At 39.8% G+C, this 22,180-nt stretch overlaps 1 pseudogene; it reads right to left on the bottom strand.

Annotated features, from left to right (window-relative positions):
• Positions 1–59: 59 nt before the first annotated feature.
• Positions 60–12,324, bottom strand: LOC114046460 (annotated as a pseudogene).
• Positions 12,325–22,180: the final 9,856 nt, after the last annotated feature.

Raw genomic sequence — 22,180 nt, 5'->3', positions numbered from 1 at the left:
CACCAAAGCCTCAATGCCTTTAGTGTAAGACACATTTAGAACAAGGAGAGTTGTGAGTTTTATGGCAAGCACACTGGGGACACGAGGAATGTATGGAAGAGGACGTGGTGAGTGTGGGGCTGGTGTTTGAGGAAGAGGGAAAAGAAAAGATAAACAGTTGAGAGGAGTTGATACTGAGATGATCAAATACTATAAGGGAGGCTACCCAGGAGGAGAATTTAGCATTTTCTAAACTGACATTAATTAAATATCAAGCCAGGTTAATGCTGGCATAAAATCCAATGATGGAGATCTGCCTATCAATAGATACTCCACCAGACTGGAAATTTCAATCTGAGCCTCAGACAACTGACAAATATCATTGATTTTGGCACCTCAGCACTCAATTTTGTGGCCAATTAAGCAATTTGGAAAGGTGAGTTCATCACAAGTGGTCTGAGCAGATGCATCCAGGCTTTCCTAATTGCTTCTTACCTCTGGAGACCTGGATTCAGTGCCATTAAATCCTGTGTTGCCATGCATCATGAGAAAGTGAGACTGTTGCATTGCCAATTAGTGCAGTTTGACCAATTCTAGAGATAGCCCTTCCATGTTAGATTTGAGAGATTGTGTGGGGAAAGCTCAAACTATCATTGCCTGCACCATTTCTGCATAACCACTAGCAAAGATCATTACAAAGCTGGATGGCTTGGTTTAGACTAGGCTGGTCACACCTTTTATGTGGCTGACAGAGATGTAGCTAAAATGACCACAAATTTATTTGATCCACTCAAAGATGGATTATAGGATGCCAATAACAGTAATGCTCTGCTCAGTTGAGTTTGGTAGCACGTCCCCTGCCACTTGGACCCAAGCCAAGAATTTCTTTGAACTTACATCAAATGGAATCTTCCCCCTTTATTTCTTTTTCCTATTGGCACCATGTCTAGCCTCTGTTTGAACATCTAACAAAGCAGTCTATTCTATTATAGATCAGTTCTGATGATAATTCTTCACGTTGAATCAAAATCAGCTTGCTGTAAACTTTTGTTTATTCATCCTAGATCTGCCAATTGGAGCCCATGGCTTAATCAGCATAGCTAATCATGAGGAAATATGGAGGATGTAACCGGTGACTCCATTGGCATGTCATGGTAGGACACAGTTAGACAATGAATATTGCCATTAAAAAACAAACAAAAAAACCCAAAAGATTAAAGCCATTATAAAAAAACTAAAGATTTGGGAAAATGTTTAGTCAAATAGATAGCTCATTAACACTTTTTTATTCTTTCCTTTAAAAAAAAATTTTTAATTTCAGTTTCAAATTCTCTTTCTTCTTCTCCATGTCCCCTACTCATTGAGAGGGCAAGAAATACAATACCCTATATATATATATATGAAGTTGTGCAAAACATATTTCCACATTACCCATATGGAAGGGGAGGAACAAGAAAAATGAAGTGAAAAAATATATATGGGGGCAGCTAGGTGGAGCAGTGGATAGAGCTCCGGCCTTGGAGTCAGAAGGACCTGAGTTCAAATCTGGCCTCAGACACTTGACACTTACTAACTGTGTGACCCTGGGCAAGTCACTTAACCCTGATTGCTTCACCTTCCCCCCCAAAATATATATATATATACATATATATATGTATATATATGTATGTTTCAATCTGCATTCAGAATTCTTTGATTCTTCTATTATGCAGAAGACATCTCTGGTCTGAATCTCCACTGCTACACCTATTTTCTTAACCAATTTGACTACTATTTCTGAAGTACTTGCTACATCTTCTGTACTAGTGGATATTGAAGGCAAAAAAAAAGTAGTCCTGCCCTCAGAGAACTTACTTTCTCCTGTTAACTTCTTCTGGCATTCACTATCTATATGACCTTGGGCAAACTACTTAACCTCCCTGAGACTCAGTTTCCTCAAAAACTGATAAGCATTTATTAAGAAGCCATTATATGTCAGGCAGTGTCCTAGCTACTAGGAATATAAAAACCAAAGCAAAACAGTCCTTTGCCTTCAAGTAAAGGTGCTACACTGTACAAAATGAATTATTATCTATGGGATAGCTTTTATTTCACCTGTCACAAAGGGTGCATAAAACCCCAAAGACTAATAGGTGTCCATGAACAAATAGAACAAATATAAAATATTCCATTAAACCCATTAGACTTCCCTTGGAAGGTAAAGACACTTTACAGGACTGCTGAACCTCTAATCTTTAAACAGTTCACAGAATTATCATAGAGGGTTGGTGAGGTCAAGATCTCCTGGTCCTTAATCTCATGATTTTAGCTCTACAGCTTTATAGGAGTCCTTTTGGTGTTTCTCAATGTGTTGTAATGGAAATCTTTCATTGGCTAGTACGACAGAAAAGGAAAATGACAAGCTTTGGAGGAGGTATGGAAAAATTGAGATGCTAGTGCATTGTTGGTGAAGGTGTGAATTGATCCAACCATCCTGGAGAACCATTTGGAGTTAAGCCCAAAGGGCTATAAAACTGTGCATACCCTTTGACCCAGCAATACAACAGCTAGGTCTATGTCCCAAAGAGATTTTTAAAAAGGGGGGGGAGATTTATACATACAAAAATATTTATAGCAGCTCTTTTTGTGAGGGCAAAGAATTGGAAATTGAGGGGATGCCCACCAATTGGGGAATGGCTAAACAAGCTCTGGTATACGATTGTGATGGAATCCTACTATGCTATAAGAAATGATGAGCAGAATGGTTTCAGAAAAACCTGGAAAAACTTATATGAACTGAAGCAAAGTAAAGTGAGCAGAACCAGGAGAACATTATACACAGTAACATCAATGTTGTATGATGATCAACCATGGATGACCTAGCTATTCTCAGCAATACCGTGATCCAAGACAATTGTGAAGGATTTCTGATGAAAAATGCTATCCACCTCCAGAGAAAGAACTGATGGGGTCTGAACAGATATACATATTTTTACTTTATTACTATTATTATTATTAGGTCTATGTTTTCTCTTACAACATGGCTAATGTGGAAATGTGTTTTGTATAACTGCACACATATAATCTATATAAAATGATTTTTTTCCGGCCTCAGACACTTGACACTAGCTGTGTGACCCTGGGCAAGTCACTTAACCTCACTGCCTAACTAAAAAGAAAACAAAACAAAAAAAAATAAAATAAAATGATTTTCTTTCTTAAGGGGAGGGGAGGGAAGGGGAAAGAATTTAGACCTCAATTTTTTTTAAAGAATGTTAAAAATTGTTTTTAAACGCTATTGGAAAAAAATAAAAATGTTTCCTAGAAAATCCTGTACCCAACTCTCTAATTCAGGAACTCTATCTCTGGAAATCCTAGATTCAGTTTCACTCAAGAGGTAAAGCTGGAAAACTAACTGGAAACATTCATTCTCAGGATCATGTCTCTCTAGCCTGTTCTTAGAGAAGGCAGAAAAGGAAATGGGGAGGAGGTACGAAGGGGAATAAGCATTTATATATCACCTACTATGTGCCCAGTACTCTGCTAAGTACTTTTTACAAATATTATCTCATTTGATGCTCAGAACAATGCTTCAAGGTAGACGCTATTATTATCTCCATTTTATAATTGAAGACATTGAGGCAAATAGAGGTTAAGTGACTTGCCCAGGGTTATACAGCTAGTAAGCATCTGAGGCTGGATTTGAATTCAGTGCTCTATCCCCTATACCACCACCTGCTTTTCTAGAAACTCTAGGTCCTTCTAGGGCTCACTTGGGTAAGTACAGGTTTCATGTCATGTGTTTCTCTTCTAAGTCACCATCTTCTATTGCCAAGGGACAGAGGGGAGGGGGATGAGAAATCTCTTCTCCCTTTGCTTCTTGCTGCACCAGTCTGAAAAACCAAGGGAAAGAATGTTCAGTCATGGTAAGTCAATGAGCATTTACTTATTACTTCATATGTGTCTGGCATGCTGTGGATACCACGGAAGGCTGAAACAGTCTTTGCACGTGAGGAGCTTAGTCTAATGGGGGAGATAGAATATGAACATATAGGTACAAACAAGATACGTACAGGGGATATTGAAAGACATCAAATTGAGGAAGATTAACTTTTTCACAGTTCACTCTAAAGGACCACCCTCAAACACAGCCAATTCTCAGTTTCCAATCATTTTATAAGTAGCTTCAGTCACTAGGGACCAACCCAAGAATTTCCCTCTGTCATCTTTGCAAAGGGCTAGCACATAGGAATATCTCCATGGGAGATGTCCTTTAGGTAAAAGTCCACTTCCTATAATCACATTAAGCTGATTGTGGGAATTCATCAAATTGATCAGGTGATCCTTAGATAACCCCCCCACTTCACAATTTTAAAAACAGTCAATTATGAGAATAAATAGAATTGGAAAGTTTTCACGGTAGCTGTTTAAAATTATCTTTTCAAAGTATTAAGGTCAAAATACTAGAAACTGAGCACTTAAGACCTCATTTCAAGAACACAGAATAGTTTAATTGCATGACAGGGGAACTTTGGTGGTCATCATACAAATAAGATTCAATGCAGTACAGTTCTTAAAACTTCTCCACTTAATGCTGTTTAATTTCCAACGTGCTGCTGAGGATATAGATGTGGACTTTCAGAATAGCCAGTAATTCATTTTCATAGTCATCACTTTCGTATAGCTATTGAGATTGCTTTAACTTGGTATAGGTTTTAATGTCAGCTATCATTTTTTTTAACATAAAGGAGTTCTTGTGTAACATTAAACCTGAGTAATACAATGTAAAATGATATTCCTATGTCAAAATTGTAATCTCTCCTTGCCAAACCCTCTAATTTGGAATTATTTCACACTTTAGTCACTGAGTACTTCCTTCTCCAATAGATCTCTCTTCCATTTGGGGAGCCAGAGAAACCTTGGTTCCTTCAACCAAAGGGGCCTTTATTTTACATTCACTTGGTAGTAAATTTGGACTTCACATTCTTTTCACCAAGAGGGCATTTCCCCCTCCTTGCATTCCATTTATCTTTCTAGTTATCAGCATGTGTTGGCCCCTTTTTGGAAGGTAAGATATTTCCAGGTTCTTCCCTTTAGAGCTACATGAATAATCATAATCCCTTTTCTATAGTATGCTATGGAAGGATAGAAGGAAGCTCTTCAAACATTTGAGGAGAGTATTATTCCACCACTAAGTCTTTTCAAGGCCAAGGTAGGCAATGTTAAGCCTGGAGTCTCAAAGACTGAGTTCAAATGTGGCTTTAGACACTAACTGTGTGACCCCAGGCAAGTCACTTAACCCTGTTTGCCTCAGTTTCATCATCTGTAAAATGAGCTAAAGAAGAAAATGGCAAACCACTCCAGCATCTTTGCCAAGAAAACCCCAAATGGGTTCACAAAAAGTCAGATGTGACCAAACAACAACAACAACAAAATCTTTTCAGCAAGGTAAACACCCCCAGATCCTTTTAATCATTCCTTATTTTGAGTGGTTTTTAGTTCCCTCACCATTTGAGTCTCCGTCCTCTGGACACCCTCCAGTGTGTCAATGTCCCTCTTAAAATATGGTATAAAAAACTGGGCACACTATTACAGATATGGTCTGATCAATACCAAGTATAAGGAGAGTATCAGCTTCATTCTGGATGAAGTCTAAGACTACATGGGTAAAGCAGAATGCCGTAGCTTGTTAGGTCTGGCCTTCAAGTAAGAAAGACCTGCGCTCAAGTTCTGACTCTGATGACGCATTCAGTCTGTGTGAGCATGAGCAAGCAACCTGACCTGTCAGTGCTTCAAGCAACTCTCTAAGATGTAAATTATTGGGGGTCCCCTATACCCATGAAATCAGCTACAGACCTAAAAAAATGCCATTAGCTCTTTCATAGTTACATCACACTTGTATTGAGCTTTTAGTCTCTTAAAATACCTTGTACTATGATAGCAATCAATAAATCAATCCAGTATTTAGTAAAGACCTACTACATGTCAGGCATGGTGCTTTTGGCACTGGGAGTATTCTGCAAAGAATGAAATAATCCTTATTCACAAGGAATTTACATTCTTAAGGGAGTTACAACAAATCCATACTGTATATAAATAAACACAGCATAAATATGAAGTGAATAAATGTAAATATATTTAAAAGTAGTTAAATAAAAAGTAATTTAGGAGGGAGTCACACACCCTATATTTCTCCAACCTGTCCACATTTAAATATCATTCCTTCCATTGATAAGAGCAACTAGGTGACTCAGTGGATAGAATATAGGCCTGGAATCAAGAAGATTCCTGTTCTTGAGTTCAAATCTGTTCTCAGACATTTACTAGCTGTGTGACCATGCAAATCACTTAATCCTTTTTGCTTCAGTTTCTTTATCTGTAAAATGAGCTGAAGAAGGAAATGGCAAATCACTGGAGTCTCTTTGCCGATAAAACCCCAAATGGGGTCATGAAGAGTCAGACACTACTGAAATGACTAAACATCCCATATCACATCTTTCCATTCACGAATTTATAGGACAAAATAACTTGTTCTTCCACACAGGATGTGCTTGGGGTCTTTAGAAGGAAGATCAAGTAGGGTAGAAAGACTTGATTCTCTTGAAAAGTCTTTCTTCCACCTAGATCACAAACTCCATACAAATATATTGAACTTCATGTGCTGGGATTAGAGCTGTTAGATATTAATGAAAACCCCTATCTAAGCCCAGGGCAAACTAAACCTGGTCAAATGTCATTAAACTAGTCCTGGCCAAGTGTGAATCTTTCATAACAATTTCCATCTGGCAATACTTAGAGCAGAGTTTCTAATTGAGAAGGCAAAGGGAGGCCACAGTAGACTAAATACATTCTTTTCATTGGCCTGTAATTAAAACCTTAAGAAATTGCTTATCAGAAGCAAGAGAAAGCTCTTTTGATTTGTGAATTTGTTTTCAGGACAAAGGCTGAGTGGGAGTGGGTTCAGTGGTATGCAGCAACATTCCAGCTATGAATCCAAGTATTGTCCCTGAGGACCTCAGCACGTGGGCACGGCTTGACTGCATGGAGAAAAGCTGGTGGCAGAGGCACATCTGGTTGTAAGAATGTAGTTGGTATCCATTGATGACACAGCATGAATGTAAAGAGATTTAAATCCCATTCAACTGCTTGGCTCCCACAATTTAATCCCTCCAGGAATTATCTCCCCAAAGGCACACTTTAACTCCTGGATTGGGTCTCTCAGAGGGTGGCTGCTACCCTTAAGTTCAAAGCTACTCTGTGTTTGCATTTCTAAGACTATAGCTTACAAGCCCCCATCTATATATTTCTCTTTAATAGTCAGCTAGTAGACACAATGAGCTCAAAACAAAGACATCTACTAAAATGGCATAGTAACAACAGTAGCTATAAAACATCTTTTCAATAAGAGTGAGGCACACACTGTCACCATAGCACATCAGTGGCAAGAGTGCACACTAACCGAGTACAATGGTAATGAACACATGTGGCAAAATCATCTCACGCTTCCAGAAGTACAGGACCCCAATGATCTTCCTCTTGTTGGGTTGTCCTCCTGGTGCTCCCCCCCGGGCACAACATCTTTGTTGGGAAGACCGCTTACCTGGGCTACCTGGATCTGCTTTTCTTTGCAGATTTTCTCCTGACTGTCGAGTCTAATTCTCTCTTGACTTCATAATTGTCTCCCTTCTCTGATAGCTGGGCTCCCACTCCTTCTAGACGCTTCTAGTGAATGTTTCTCTGACTCCCTGGTGTGTTTCTCCTATTGGGTGAGCAGAAACACGGCAAAATGCAATGGACAGTGAAGAAGAGAGAGAAGAAAAATAATCTCTCTGCTTCCAGCTGCCTTCTGATACAAGGGGAAAGGCACATCTGGCTCTCCTCTGGATTGTCAAGGGTTGCCTTCCACAGTGCTCTCCTGCCTGGAGAGTATCCAGAGAGAGCTTTTGATAAACCACCCATGGCGTGACCAATTTTCAACCAGACAATGTCAAGCTGTCCTCAAATTCCGTTAGGAAAAATTCCTTCGTACTTCATAAGGGTGTAATAGAACATAAAAATGACTTTGTACTTTAAAAAAACACATAAACACCTGATTATTTCTATTACTACTCTCTTTTGTGATTTCATCAACTGATTTGGGGGGAGTGTCAATTTATTAGGTATGTCCTGAACAAATACCCTTCCTACATTAATAAATATCCTTTGAGCTTGAAGATGTAGGAGTGTTTGGGATGCTAGTAGGGATAGAAGCAGGATGGAAGGTTGAAGATTATGGCAAATCAGGAAGAACTAATAGACCTGTTGTTGCTGAGTTGTGTCTAACTCTCTGTGAACCCGTTTGGTGTTTCCTTGGCAATGATACTGGAGTGGTTTACCATTTCCTTCTCCAGTTCATTTTACAGTTGAGGAAACTGAGGCAAACAGGGCTAAGTGACTTGCCCACAGTAACAAAGCTAGTAAGTATCTGAGGCTGGATTTGAACCAAGGTCTTCCTGCCTCCAGGCATGGCACTCAATCCTCTGCACCACCTGGCTGCCCACTAATAGATTTAGGTATCCTTTTTTTCCTAAACTAAGATGAGTTGTAAGGAAACTGCCCAGGACACTTACCAAAGAAGACATTCTGCTCTCCATTTTAAGGAAAGTACCCAGGCCAGTTACATCTTTATTCTTCTCTGGGCTCTGTGTTGTTCAGTGTCATTTATATCTCCTCACACAGCATATCTGGGACTGTGATGTGAGAGTGCAAATGTGATGGTGACACTGCAGTGTATGGAGGAAATAACTTGTCAGAAAAAAGCTTTACGGATCTTTTCTTATTCCTGGGATAACTCAAGTTAAACAGAGTATTACTATGAGTCAAAGGATTGTAAAGTGTGTCCTGTAGGAAGGATGGGGCGGGGTAGAAGAGTTTCCTTGACTTTATATGAACTCAAGAATGAATTCTTTCTGTATTTTTATCATTTGGATAAAATATTGTTTATGTTAGATGTCTTGTTAGCCTAAGTGCTTGCAGAAGAGCTGAGGGATCTTTGTAGAGGTGGGGAAGGGGAGGAGAAGAGAAAAAAGACACATGTAATGACATTCCCAACATTTTCTTAGGTAAGAGAACTAGCTGGAGAGACTGTGAGGGAATCCTATTCCCTAAAAACAAAACAAAATAAAACAAACCATACTCAGGTTTGTATGATTCAGAGGGTACAGGTCAATTATAAATCTCCTATTGTGCAATAGGGTTTAAGGAATTAGGAAGTAGGTGCTTGGATTGTATATGAGGAGGCAGCATGCTACCCTGGAAAGAACACTGCTTCTGGAGTCAGAGGACCTTGGTTGGAATCCTTCTTTTGATACTACCTATGTGACCTAAGACAAGTCACTTAACCTCTTTGTGACTCACTTACCTTATCTGCAAAATAAGAAGATTGAATTTTATGGCTTCTGGGGCTCCTTACAGCTCTTGATTCGTTATTATGACCATATAAGCCGGGAAGACCTAGTCTGAAGATTTTAATGGAATGTTGCTTGGTCCTTTTAGTCATGTCTGACTCTTTGTGATCCAGTTTGGGGTTTTCTTAGAAAAGACACTGAACTGGTTTGTCATTTCCTTCTCCAGTTCATTTTATAGATGAGGAAACTGAGGCAAACAAGGTTAGGTGACTTGTCCAGGGTCACACAGCTAGTAACAGTCTGAGGCCAGATTTGAGATCAGGAAGATGAGTCTTCCTGCCTCCAGGTGCAGCCCTCAGTCCACTGTGCCACCTAGCTGAATACAAATGTATTATAATTCAGCACAGTGAAACATATAAGGAGATCAAATTAGTCAATACTTAAAGAAATTAATTCAGATTATTCAGTGGAAGGCCAAATACCGAAGGTGAAGCCTAAATACTTTGGCTACCTAATGAGAAGATGGGACTCATCGGGAAAGACCCTGATGTTGGAAAAGATTGAAGGCAAAAGGGAAAGAGGGAGGCAGACAATGAGATGGATAGATAGTGTGATGGAAACAACAACTGTGAAACATGGACAGACTTTGAGAGATGATGGAGGATAGAAGGGCCTGGCGTGCTACGGTCCATGGGGTCAGGAAGAGTCAGACACAACTGAATGACTAAACAACAAAAGAAGCATACCCATGCTACCCCCAACTCACATAGTTAGAATTATCCTTTTAAAGGCAAAAATCTCCTTGGCCACAGGAGCCATATTTCATATCTCTTTGAATCCCCTACAAGAGTCATCTAATAAATATTTCTTGAGTTGAATATGTACGTCTGGAGGGAAAAGGAAAAACTAGAACCTTGATGTGGTTTGTGTTAAGCTGCCTCTCTTTCACTAATAGTGATTTCCCCAGGTACCTTCACAACAGTTTAAAGGTGACCACCTCTTATTCCCAATGATACCTGGAGCCCCCAGGAAGCAAAATGGTAAGAGACTTCAGAGGGTACTGGTTTATCTTGAATTGATCTTGAGATAGCAAATTTTTGCAGCTCTGAGGACATCAAGGGACCTATATCAATAGAAATGCTGAAGGACTAGGAAGTAAGTAATATTCCTTGCTATACCTTCTTGGAATGTATTTCCCAGTGTCCTCTATTGTGTTTATATATATTATATAAAATATATAAATATATCATATAAATACATACACATAAATATATATGTATTTATACATAGTAGAGGACACAGGGAAATGTATTTCAATTATATCTATATATATACATATGTGTGTATGTATATGTATGTATCCGTATACCCACACATATATACACAGACACAGTCATCCCCCAATATTGTGGGTTTCACATTTACAGTTTTGGTTATTCATATGTTGGCCATTCATAATTAAATGGGAATTTTTGGAGATTTATGGCTTAATGCGGAAATACACCTATGCAAAGAAAACTAAAAAAATTTTAGTAAATCATAAATGCATGTGTATTATTATAATATATATTATACAGTATACTGCATATTATTAATCTATTTTATAATTTGCTACCATAAGTCTATATTCAAAAATTTATTATAAACACTTAAATTTTGTTAAATGTTCCAGTGCACTGAAGAACTACAGACCAAGCGATGTTTTTGGGAATGCTTGTTCTTTGTCTCTCCACCATCTAGACTGAGTCAGGGGATTTTCTCCCTCAAGGATCATTGTATTTTGTACTTTTTGTACAACAGCAGCAACAAAGATGATGATGAAAAGGAAATCTGTGAAGCAGTTGCTGTAGCTACACCAGCATGTAGTGTGTTAGATACTAACCAATTGCACTCATATAGAAAGTGCAACTTTTTTACAGGTGCAATGTGTTGTTTTACTTGTTTTTTGTGTTAAGCAAATATGTTCAGAATTATTAAAAATAATGGTTTGGGTGGGACCTAGAGTTATTTGTGATTTTTCATATTTGTCCTGCACCCCTAACGCCTGGAAATGTCAAGGGACGACTGTGTGTGTATATACATGTGTATGCATGTATACATGCATGCATGTGCATATGTATATACATACAGTACATACGCATATATTAGATATAACATGTGAAATAAATTGTGTGATACATATACATATATTCTATGTATACACACACATACATACATACATAAACACACACACAGAGCTGTTCTCTCCCCCATTAGAATGTAAGTTCCTTAAGCATAGGGATTATTTCATCCTTTGTACCTGTGTCCCCAGTTCCTAGCCCAGTGCCTGACACATAGCAGACATTTGGTAAATGTTTATTGATTGATTGTTAAGCATTAAAAATATCAGCTGTATCAGGGCAAACTAGTATGATGTTTCTGGGTGAAATTGGTGTGGGAGAGGAGGAGAGTACAGAAGGCTAGGGAATACAATGGAGGTCAGAGGTCCCAGGGTCAGTAATTTCCATGACTCTACTGGATGTTTGGGATCCCACCCATCAGGCTTCTCTAGAGAGCTTCACACACAGATCCTGACAGTCTAGACCCAGGAACTATGGCCTTGAGCCCCAAGCTATGCTGTTTTCACATCCCTCCTTCAATGAGTCAGTCCCCCGCCCTTCCCCCCTTAAACTATATCACTCCAAACAAAAGAAACATGAAGTCTCTGTGTCAACAGGGCTAGGAAGTCCTGGTCTGAAGCTCTTTTATTTTTCTTTCCCGCACACACACACAAAAATGCTGGCAGAGAACAAACAGGAGAGAGTGGCTTCTTTAAAATGATGCGTGAGGGAGTAATCAAAACCCTGTTGCTGAGCAGATCTAGATGAAGACTTCTGATAGAAGGTGACTCACCAAAGTGCAGGCCGGGCAAGGGCTTAACACATGACGTTGTTGGAGCAACCAGGCCCGGCTTCCAGGATTTCTGCCAGGCTCCGCTCATGTATGTAACATTCCTTATGCACGTGATCGGTCACCTCTTACAGGCTGTGATGGAAAACTTGGTGCGTAGAATGTCTGCTGTAGTTATTTAGGATTCCTGGGAAAGGTACGTACATGATGCTCTACAGAGAGCCAGCACCAAAAAAAGAGCAACTAGGGAATTTACATCCTAAGTGGCAAGCAGTTCAACAGAGGACAGAGAAAAGCAGAAAGAAAGATTTGAATTGATTTGGCTTATTTTCTATCGTCCTTTTCTTCTGACTATTCTTTTTCTTCTTTTTTCCAAAATTTTTTCCTTTGAAAGAGTTTAGCCCATGGGTGGCCTCAAGGCAGCAGGTTCCCCACTCCTGGTTTAGCCACTTATAATACCCCTGAGAGAGAGCCATGAATACTTTAAGAACTAAAGAATGTCTTTGTCCATTTCCAGTGGGGTCATAGGTATAAGTCTTGAAAGGAATCTTAGAGTTCGTCTGGCCTAATAGCCTCATTGTAGAGATGAGCAAATTGGAGCTCCACAATATTGGCCAAAATCACACAGGTCGTAAGGAAGAGATTCAGAATTCGAACCCAGATCCTTTGGCTCCAAATCCAGCTCTTTTTCACTATATTTAGCAGACTTGCATTGGTTTCTGTGGTCCTAGGCAGGGCACTCTCCCTCTTTAGGAGAAATAATCACTACTTAATTCTAGTTCTTGGCAGTAACAGGTAGAATAGCTTCGTGGGCTCATAGATTAAACAAAGAAAATCTTTGTTTAATGGAGAGTCGATGTAAAGTGACAGAAGTAGTTCTTTTCCAGGGCCTGGAGCCAGAGAGCCTAGAAGCAAATCCCAGTTTCAGGTCTTCCTTATTAATTGACTGCAGCCAGGTTACTTAACCTGAGACCAATTTTCCTCATTTGTAAAACAAAGATAAAAACCCACTTTACAGAGTTGTTATTAGGAAAGCATTTTGAAAACAATAATAACTAACATTTGTATAGCATCCACTATTGCCAGGCACCATGCTAGACACTTTTTCAAATATTATCTCAATAATAACAATAATAGCTAACATTTGTATGGCACCTGCTTTGTGCCAGGCACTGTGCTAAACACTTTTACAAATATCTCTTTTAATCCTCACAACCACCCTGTGAGGTATCATTACCCCCATTTTACAGATGGGAAAATTTTACTAATGAGGCACACAGAAGGGAAGCAATTTGCTGTGGGTCAAACAGCTATCACATGTCTGAGGCTGGATTTGACTCCAGGTCCAGCTCACTGTCTACTGCACCACCAAGCTACATTTATAGTGCTTTGTGAGGTAGATTCTAACATTACCCACATTTTACAAATGAGGAAAATTGAGGCTGAGAGAGGTTAAATAACTTGCCCAGGGTCACCCATTTAGTAAGTGTCTGAGAGGGGATTTGAACTCAGGCCTTCCTAACACTAAGTCATCTAATATTCTATTCACTGTACTGCTTATCTGCCCACAATGAGTTATTATGGTTGCTGTTGTTGTTAATTATTATTATAATTATTACAGAGTATAGATGTGGTCTGCCTACTTGGTTTGCCCTTGCCAATGAAGTCTAGATGTATCCTCAGATCCCTGAAACCCTGCCAAGTCAGTGAGAAACACCCTCTGCAGTGCTCTGTTCCATTAACTTCAGGTTGCATGGCTGAGATTCCCTGTGCTCTCTTAGGGGTGCCTGTGGTTGGGGTGAAAACGATAACTGTGTGTGAATGGGGTAGAGAGGAGGTGAGGAGGGGGAGTAGAGAGTCCAATGTACTTACGCTAAAGGGAACCACTGGCTCCTCTCCCTCTTTCCTCCCTCCCCTTCTTTTCTTCGCTCTCTCACTAGGCATCTGTCTCCTTATTCAGAAGAGTGAGGCAACGCTCTGGAATTCTAAGGAAACAGAAGGAGGGTTTATGTATTTGTGGAGGCCCTTGGGAATTGGTTCTTTTTATATTTGAATTCTATTTAAAACAAATCTTGCCTCCCTCTCCACCCTCCTCCCCTTCCCTTGAAAAGGGCTGAAGGTCTGGTGAGACTCAGGGACTTGGGTTACATTACAGAATTTTTCCATTTCAGATTCATGAGGTACATGCATGAGCCAACATTCACAAGAATGCCTGAGGGCATAGCACCTTGTCCCAGGTTGACTAGGCTCTGGGAAGGTATGGATCAGAGGACCTTTGGGAGATTGGATTTATCACCAGACCTACAGTCACCTGGAACACACCTTTGAACCCCCACTCCTAGCCCCAGGTAGATGATGGAAATCACCCCATCTCTTCAGAAGCCAGAGGACTTAGAATCATCCTGGGACAATGTTGAGGGTGAATGATGGCAGAAAATCATAACTCTAGAACTGGATTGTACCTCAAAGGCCACCCTCTTCCTCATTTTACAGATATAGAAACTGAGATCCGGGGATTTACATGATTTATCCAAAGTCAGAGGTAGGAAGCACCAAAGGTAAGATTTGAACCCAGGTCTTCACATTACAGAATCAGAACTTTTTCAACTGTAGTGTAAGTTGTTCAGTGATTTCAGTTGTGTCTGATTTTTGGTGGCCCCATTTGGGGTTTTCTTGGTAAAGATACTGGAGTGGTTTTGCCATTTCCTTCCACCAGCTCATTTTACAGATGAGGAAACTGAGGCAAACAGAGTTGAGTGACTTGCCCAGGGTCACACAACTAGTAAGTGGCTAAGGCCAGATTTGAACTCTTGACTCCAGGCTCAGCTCTCTAACCACTGCACCACCTATGTAAATACTATCTATTTGTACACTGCTTGTTGGCTATACTCCCACACCGTTCCTTGGTCTTGGTTTTTAGAGAGCTTCTTTCCAAATGGATATGGAAACATCCCTGGTTGAGAAATGTAGGCCTAGCTTCTCAGGTAAACAAAAAGGCCACACCCACTGGGGTTTCAGTTCTAAAAGCTGATGTTACTTAGAAAACAGAGTAGGGAGAGTTAAATAGGGTACAGGGTGCTAAATCACTGTCAGACTGCTAATGACTCATTCTATCCAGCCATTCATTCACTCAAGGATTTCTGTCTTTTTTAGAATAAAGGATCTGTGCCAATGACTCTCATCTTCTGCGATCTCTAGAATGATAAATTTCGTGCCTTCCTGAAAGTGTTACCAAATGCTCTGTCCACTTCTACCTGTCACCATGACCTAATTCTGTTCCTGTCACCACTAGCTTCCTTTTATATTATAGATGGGCAAACCTCCTTGGGCTCTTTTCTGAGAGTAGGATAATTTCTTTCCTGCCTGTCACTACAATGCCCATTTACAGAAGAGAAAGCAAGGGCAGCCAGCCTAGGGTTTTATTCAGTTGGCTTGAATGTCATTAAGCAAGCCAATGCCAGGACCATGGTTTAGTCATGCCTTCAAAGCTTTCTTGCCAAGCATGAGTCCAGTGAGCCATGCCATTTCCAGTGCTAAAATTCAGATTAGTGAAGAAACATATCTGGCACTGAAACAAAGAGTTGAGCTGAAACATATCATCTGGTTTTCTGAATATACTCTCATCCTTTGATAGGGTCTAAATTAAGTTATGGAATCCTGACCTGGATTGATCTGATTCACATGATCTGCATCTAGATCCATAAGTAGGAAAGCTTGTGCCTCAGAACAAATTATGTTGAAGAGGGAAGTGTGATGGTGGTGGAAAGTCTGCCCTGAGAACAATCATGGGCCTTCCTGCCCCATGTTCTCTATGTCTGCTATCATACTGGGAGAGAGAGGCGGCCCATCCCCCAAAGAATTCACCTTTGGGAGAATGCAGTGAGTGGAGTGGTCAGTAACTGAGAATATGTGGTAGCCCAGGGAAGTTGCCCATGCAGAATAAAAACATAAGCAAGCAGTAACGGGAAGAGAATCACGTCATCATGACGGCTAGAAGTGGACACAGATAAAATCTCTATATTTGATAACACTGGCTTACAAAATATCACTCTAGTCATCACACAAAACGAGAAGCATTGGGTTGATTCTTTATTCTAAAAAGGACAGAAATCCTTAATTAAATGGACAGCTGGATAGAATGAATCACTAGCAGCTGTTGACAATGTGTGGTAGAGGGGAAAGATCAGCTCTGGCAGAGGAATGCCATGGTGACAAGACCCAAGGTTGATAGCCCAGGCTTAAAGAAGGAGCCGAGGCAGGCCAGGGAAGGACTGCTACAGGGGAAAGCAGAACCCCCTCAGATGTCGGTGCCCTGGGACAAAACCTTATCCAATTTACCCTCATTATGGCTATGGTGGGGGACCTAAAACTAAACTTCAAACAATAGAAATTAGAAAAGAAAAAAAAAACAAGTTTTTATTCCCACCTAGGTCATTCTCTCCAGAGGCCAGTATGCAGTGTTTCTTATGCTCCAGTATAAATCTGCTTTTTAATAGCAGTATAAACATAATTTGGGATATATTGCTTTAAATGTCTTCCTTCAATACAGAAGCCCATTTCTGCCTATGGAATGAGTTGCTGTCTTTTTTAACTTGAAAGAGACAGCAGGAAATTTTATTTGCCTTTGCTGGAAAATGAAAATAGTTGCTATTAATGTGACCCGTATTTAGTAATGTGTCTTCAAGGAAGAAGGATGTGTTCTTTTTTTTTCTTAGCAAAGCACCACCAAAGTTGAATTTTAATCCCAGGAGTTCTTCTGACTCCATCTCTCATACCCAAATAAGGTAAAGCAGGAATCTAAAAAATGTAAACCTGGTCTGAGTTCCCAGCAACTATTTTTGAGTTTCCAAAAGCTTTCCCTCAGCAGTTGGGGATGCTACATTGCCTCATTTTAATCTATTCCACACACACCAGAAGAATGCAATCCATGAGCTCTGGTTGAGGAGCACACACGACAGTGAGACTTATTATATGTATTAAAGCCTGCTATTAGAGGAGTGGAGACAGTCTGCCTGACTTATGGACACACTGTAGGCAGGGAGAGGCATGTCAGATGCCTTTCCTCAGATGCCTTTTGGAAGAAAAGATTGTCTTGGTTACAGCCTAAAAACACCACAAAAAAGCAAGAACAAGAGAATCTTGGGAGGATGAGCACTAAGGCAATTCACAGTGTTTTGGACCCAAACTGTCTTTGTCTCATGGGATTTAGTAGCAGATTGGCCTTATCTGACTTAACCCCTTCCTTTTACAGTGAAGGAAACAGACATCTGGAAAGGTCATGAAGCTAGTAACTTACCCAGTCAGAATTAAAACCCAAACCTTCTGACCTTAATCCAGTACTCTTTCCAGTATACTGTTATGCCAAATATCTTCATCATCATTTGACTTTAATTTTAAAAAGTATTTTTATTTTGTTAAATATTTCCCAATACATGTAAAAAAATTAACATTCTTAAAAATTTTGAATTCCAAGTTCTCTTCTTCCCTCCTACCACTCTTTATACCTTTGCCCATCCCATAGCCCTGGGGAAAATCACTTAAAGTTTAGATTTGACTCATGCCTAGGGTGTCTCCGAAAGGGATCAGAAAGGTACTCCATGGGAATGTAGATCAGTTATAAGACAGCTATTTATTTTTTCCACAAAAAAATTCATAAACCTACGTTGACAAAGTCTTCAAACATGAAATAGTAAACTATAATTCCTGTAATATTCTCCCAGGAGATAGATACTTAGCACATTAACTATGAGACAGTCAATGGGACTGCTGAACAGCCTCTTCACCTTCACCTCAATTCTACACTGCCTGAACAAATCCCTCAAAGGCTATGTCTTTCGGCATATCTTGGGCTCATCCTCCTATAGGCAGTCATTTTCTTTGAAAAGGATGTCATTGCATAAATTTCCTTTGCTGCCAGTCACTCTAACTGAGGAAACCAGGACCTCCAGAATTCATGAGGCCACCACCAAAGCAAGGTACATCTATGTCAAGATTACTCTTCTGTACCCTGCTTTCAGAAAAAGAAGCACAAAGCAGAAGAAGCAGCTAGGTCTTGAGATCAGTCTTGGGTTTACCTAGTGAATATGTGTGCATGAATAGATGGAGGGTATAAATATTTATTAAGCATATGCTATGTGCCAGGCACCATCTTAAGTACTTTACAAATATAATCTCCTTTGATCCCCACAACCACACTAAGTAGGTATTATTATTATCATCCTCATTTTACAGTTGAAGAAACAGAGACAATGGGAGTTAAATGATTTGCACAGGGTCACACAACTAGTAAAAGTTTGAAGTGGGAATGGAACTCAGGTCTTCCTGATTCAAGGTCCAGAACTCTATCCACTGTGACACTTAGCTGCCTCTTTGGCACAACTCCCTTCTTCTGTTGCCATCAAGGTTACTGAAAAGTTGTTGTATCATCACAGTCCTTCAGTACTGAGCACATACGTCCCCAGAAGTATCTAGGGGAGCTCAGCTTAGCTCCATGCATGTGCCATGGGATATAGCCCTGTAGGACCCTTTCCAAATGTGCTTCATCAGGTATGCTCCAATTCAACCCTTGCTATACATGAATATAAGCACCATGTGCCAGGGAATTAACACAAATGAAGAAAAAATACATTAAGTCATCTCCTCCATTCTGCCAATGTGAGATTATCTCCCATATGGTAAATTATTTTCTAGAGGCTCACCTAGATCCCAGACTACTTTTAATGGTTTTCTTTGAGGCTCCCTTAACCAGTTTTATATTACTGGTGAACTATTCATTCTACCACGTGCTATTGTAGGCTATTCATCAATCTAATAAGCATCTGGATATGTCCTTGGAGACTCAGCCTCCAGACTCTTTTTCTTAAATTTCAGCTTTCTCCACCACTGCAATGCACATGAGAGATTCCCTTGCCTCTTTGCAGTTTAAATGCCTTTCAGACACAGGCTGTTATTGTTTAGTCTTGCTACATAACTCACATATACCTAGGATAATCCACCCATAAAATCAATGGTCCATAAAACAACCCCCACTGAATGTAATTGATTTATATATAAGTCACTCAAATTAAGAAAAAAAAATACAAGGCAATAGAAAAATCTTGGAAAGACCTTCTGTGAAATAATGTAAAGCAAAAGCAAAAGAAAACAAAAAAAAAAGCAGGAAAAAAATGGAATACACATTAGCTATACTCATTTAAGAGGAAAAAAAATGAGAACAAATGAAAAGAATCTGGATGGGGATTTAGGAATGAATGAAAAGCTGTTACCGCATTTTATGCACTGATTTTTTTGTTGTTGTTGGGGGAGGGGGGAGGAGGCGGTATCCAGACCTGCCTGTAATTTCTTTAGTGTAGGGAATTCTTCCCTGATACAAATCATCAACTCATCAATAACTGATAGTCTTTTTAGAGAGCTGCCTGGGGCACTGAGAGGTTCAGGGACTTCTTCCCCGTGACACACAAAGTATGGCCCAAGGCAAGATTTGACCCCAAGTTTTCTTTGCTCTAATAGAGGCCCCCTATCCATTATACCATCCTACCTCTGCAATGAAATGAATCAATATAAATGTAAATAGTTATTAAGCAGGTTTAGTCTGTTAATTTGGTTTTAGATGTTTAATAAAATATTTAGTTTAACAAATAAGTAATAGGTTCCTCATTCCTTCTCACTTGCATGGAAAAGCCATAGCTGGTCATCTCTTTTTGCCACATCTTTTTTTTGTTTTTTTCTTCTTCTTCCTCTCTCTTTATCTGTCTCTCTTTTTGCTTAACCCAGTACCTGGAACACAGTAGGTGCTTAGTAAATGCTTGTTGACTCAATTGTTGTTGGTGTTGTTTAGTCATTGCAGTTGTATCTGACTCTTCATGATCCCATTTGGGGTTTTCTTGGCAAAGATACTGGAGTGATTTGCCATTTCCTTCTCCAGCTAGCTCATGAGTAACTCAGGCAAATAAAGTTTAGTGATTTGCCCAGGGTCACATAGATAGTCAGTGGAAAGCACAGATTTGAACTCAGGTTTTCCTGACTACAGCTCTAGCCACTGCACCACCCAGCTGCCAGATGACTTAATTACATTCATTCAAACATATTTTCGAAGTATCTACTATATACGAAGTCTTGGGGTACATATTTTCTAGATATGGGACTCCAATAATTTTCTTTACATAATATTCTCTCAAGAAATGGTTTGTCTTTGCCTTTCACACCTAAAACATACCACCACTAGGCTTGTACCTGCTGTTGACCAGGTTCAACATTAACTATTGAGCTTCTACTATGTTGTATGGGAAGGTCTGAGGAGGACCTCGAGGTCCTCAAGTGCAGCCCTTTAACTGAATCCAAACTTCACAGAACAAAGTCCCCTTAATAATAATAATCCCCTAAATAATAAATAATAATAAATCCTTTTGGATTTATTCTGTACAACTTGAACTCAGTCAAAAGACCACACCCAAGGACCTAGAAGGCCACATGTGATATCAGGTCCTAGTTCCCTACCTCTGGTTTACGATTTCTGCCCTCAAAGTACAGTCTAATTGAGTAAAACAAGTCAACATAAAATAATACAATAGAACAATACAAGATAGTAATCAATTGGTTGCTAAATTGTCCAGCATTGCATGAATTCTGGGAAGGGGAAGGAGGTCTAGAATAGTTAGAGAAGGCTTCATGGAATAGTCTTGGCTTAAGGGGGAACTCAAAGGATAGTTAGCCCTTGGATAGGGAGAGGAGAGACAGGTAGGCATGCCAGATGAAGTGAACAACATTAGTAAAGGCAAGGAGCTGAAAATGAACCTGAAGTGAGAATTATGCTGTCCTAATGTGCTAGATCATATGGTGATTATGTTACAGAAAATGTATTTTTAGGATAGGGAGGTTGGCCGTCTGAGAGCAGGTAACTCACATGAAAGAATAATGGGAAAGATAATTGGATAAGTAGGATTCTAAGATTTATCTTTTTTCATTAATAAACTTTATTTTGATGCTCTTAGTGTGTGTGGCAATCAGTGACTTGTCTAAGGTCACACAGCTAGTAAATGTCAAGTGCCTGAGACTGGATTTGAACTCAGATTCTCCCTAGTCCAGGGGGTGCTCTATCCACTGTACCACCAAGCTGCCCTGATGATCTTTTTTAAAGAGTGAAGTTACTTCCTAGTTACTCTCAGGTGGCACAGTGGATAGAGGGCTGGGCTTGGAGTCAAGAAGACTTGAATTCAAATCTGACCTCAGACACCTATTAACTATATGACTCTGGACAAGTCATTTAACCCTGTTTGCCTCAGTTTCCTCATCTGTAAAATGGGCTGGAGAAGGAAATGGCAAACTACTCCCGTATCTTTGTCAAAAAAAAATGGGGTCATGAAGAGTTGGACATGACTAAATGACTGAAGAACAACAACAAACCCCCCTCTCTCTCACACACTAAGTAGAACTCACCCTCACAACAAGGAAATAAATCTAAGCAGAATGAGTTAATATATTGGTCATATCTGACAATGTATTCCTCATTTCCCACTTGTAGTTCATCACTTCTCTGGACAGAGGAAGGAGGTAAACTTAATCAATAATTCATTGAAGTCTCTATTAGTCTCTGTGTTGGAATAAACCTGAAAGTTTGAAAGAAAGCTTTGAGATTATTCATCCCAACGCCCTCGTTTTACAGATGAGATCCCTAAAGCCCAGAGAATGGAAGCAACTTATTCAAAGTCACACAGAGAATTAGTGGCAAAATTTGGACCGGCACATGGGTCTTTGATCTTTTTGATCCTCTTTCTATGCTACTGATGGTATCCTAATAAAGCTGCCCCCAACCCCAATATTCTAACCTCCTTATAGGCCCCACTGAATAGCAGGTCCACTGTCCCTACCTAGCCACTGCTTCCCACAACGACTCAATATGCTAATTTCTTCATATATGCTTCACTGATCCCTAGAGCAGTAGCTGTGTC

This window comes from Vombatus ursinus, unplaced genomic scaffold (genome assembly GCF_900497805.2).
Source record: "Vombatus ursinus unplaced genomic scaffold, bare-nosed wombat genome assembly UNPS02001419.1, whole genome shotgun sequence".
NCBI classification, from domain to species: domain Eukaryota; kingdom Metazoa; phylum Chordata; class Mammalia; order Diprotodontia; family Vombatidae; genus Vombatus; species Vombatus ursinus.
The sequence above is the reverse complement of the archived record's forward strand: the minus strand, read 5'-3'. Positions and strand labels throughout refer to the sequence as shown.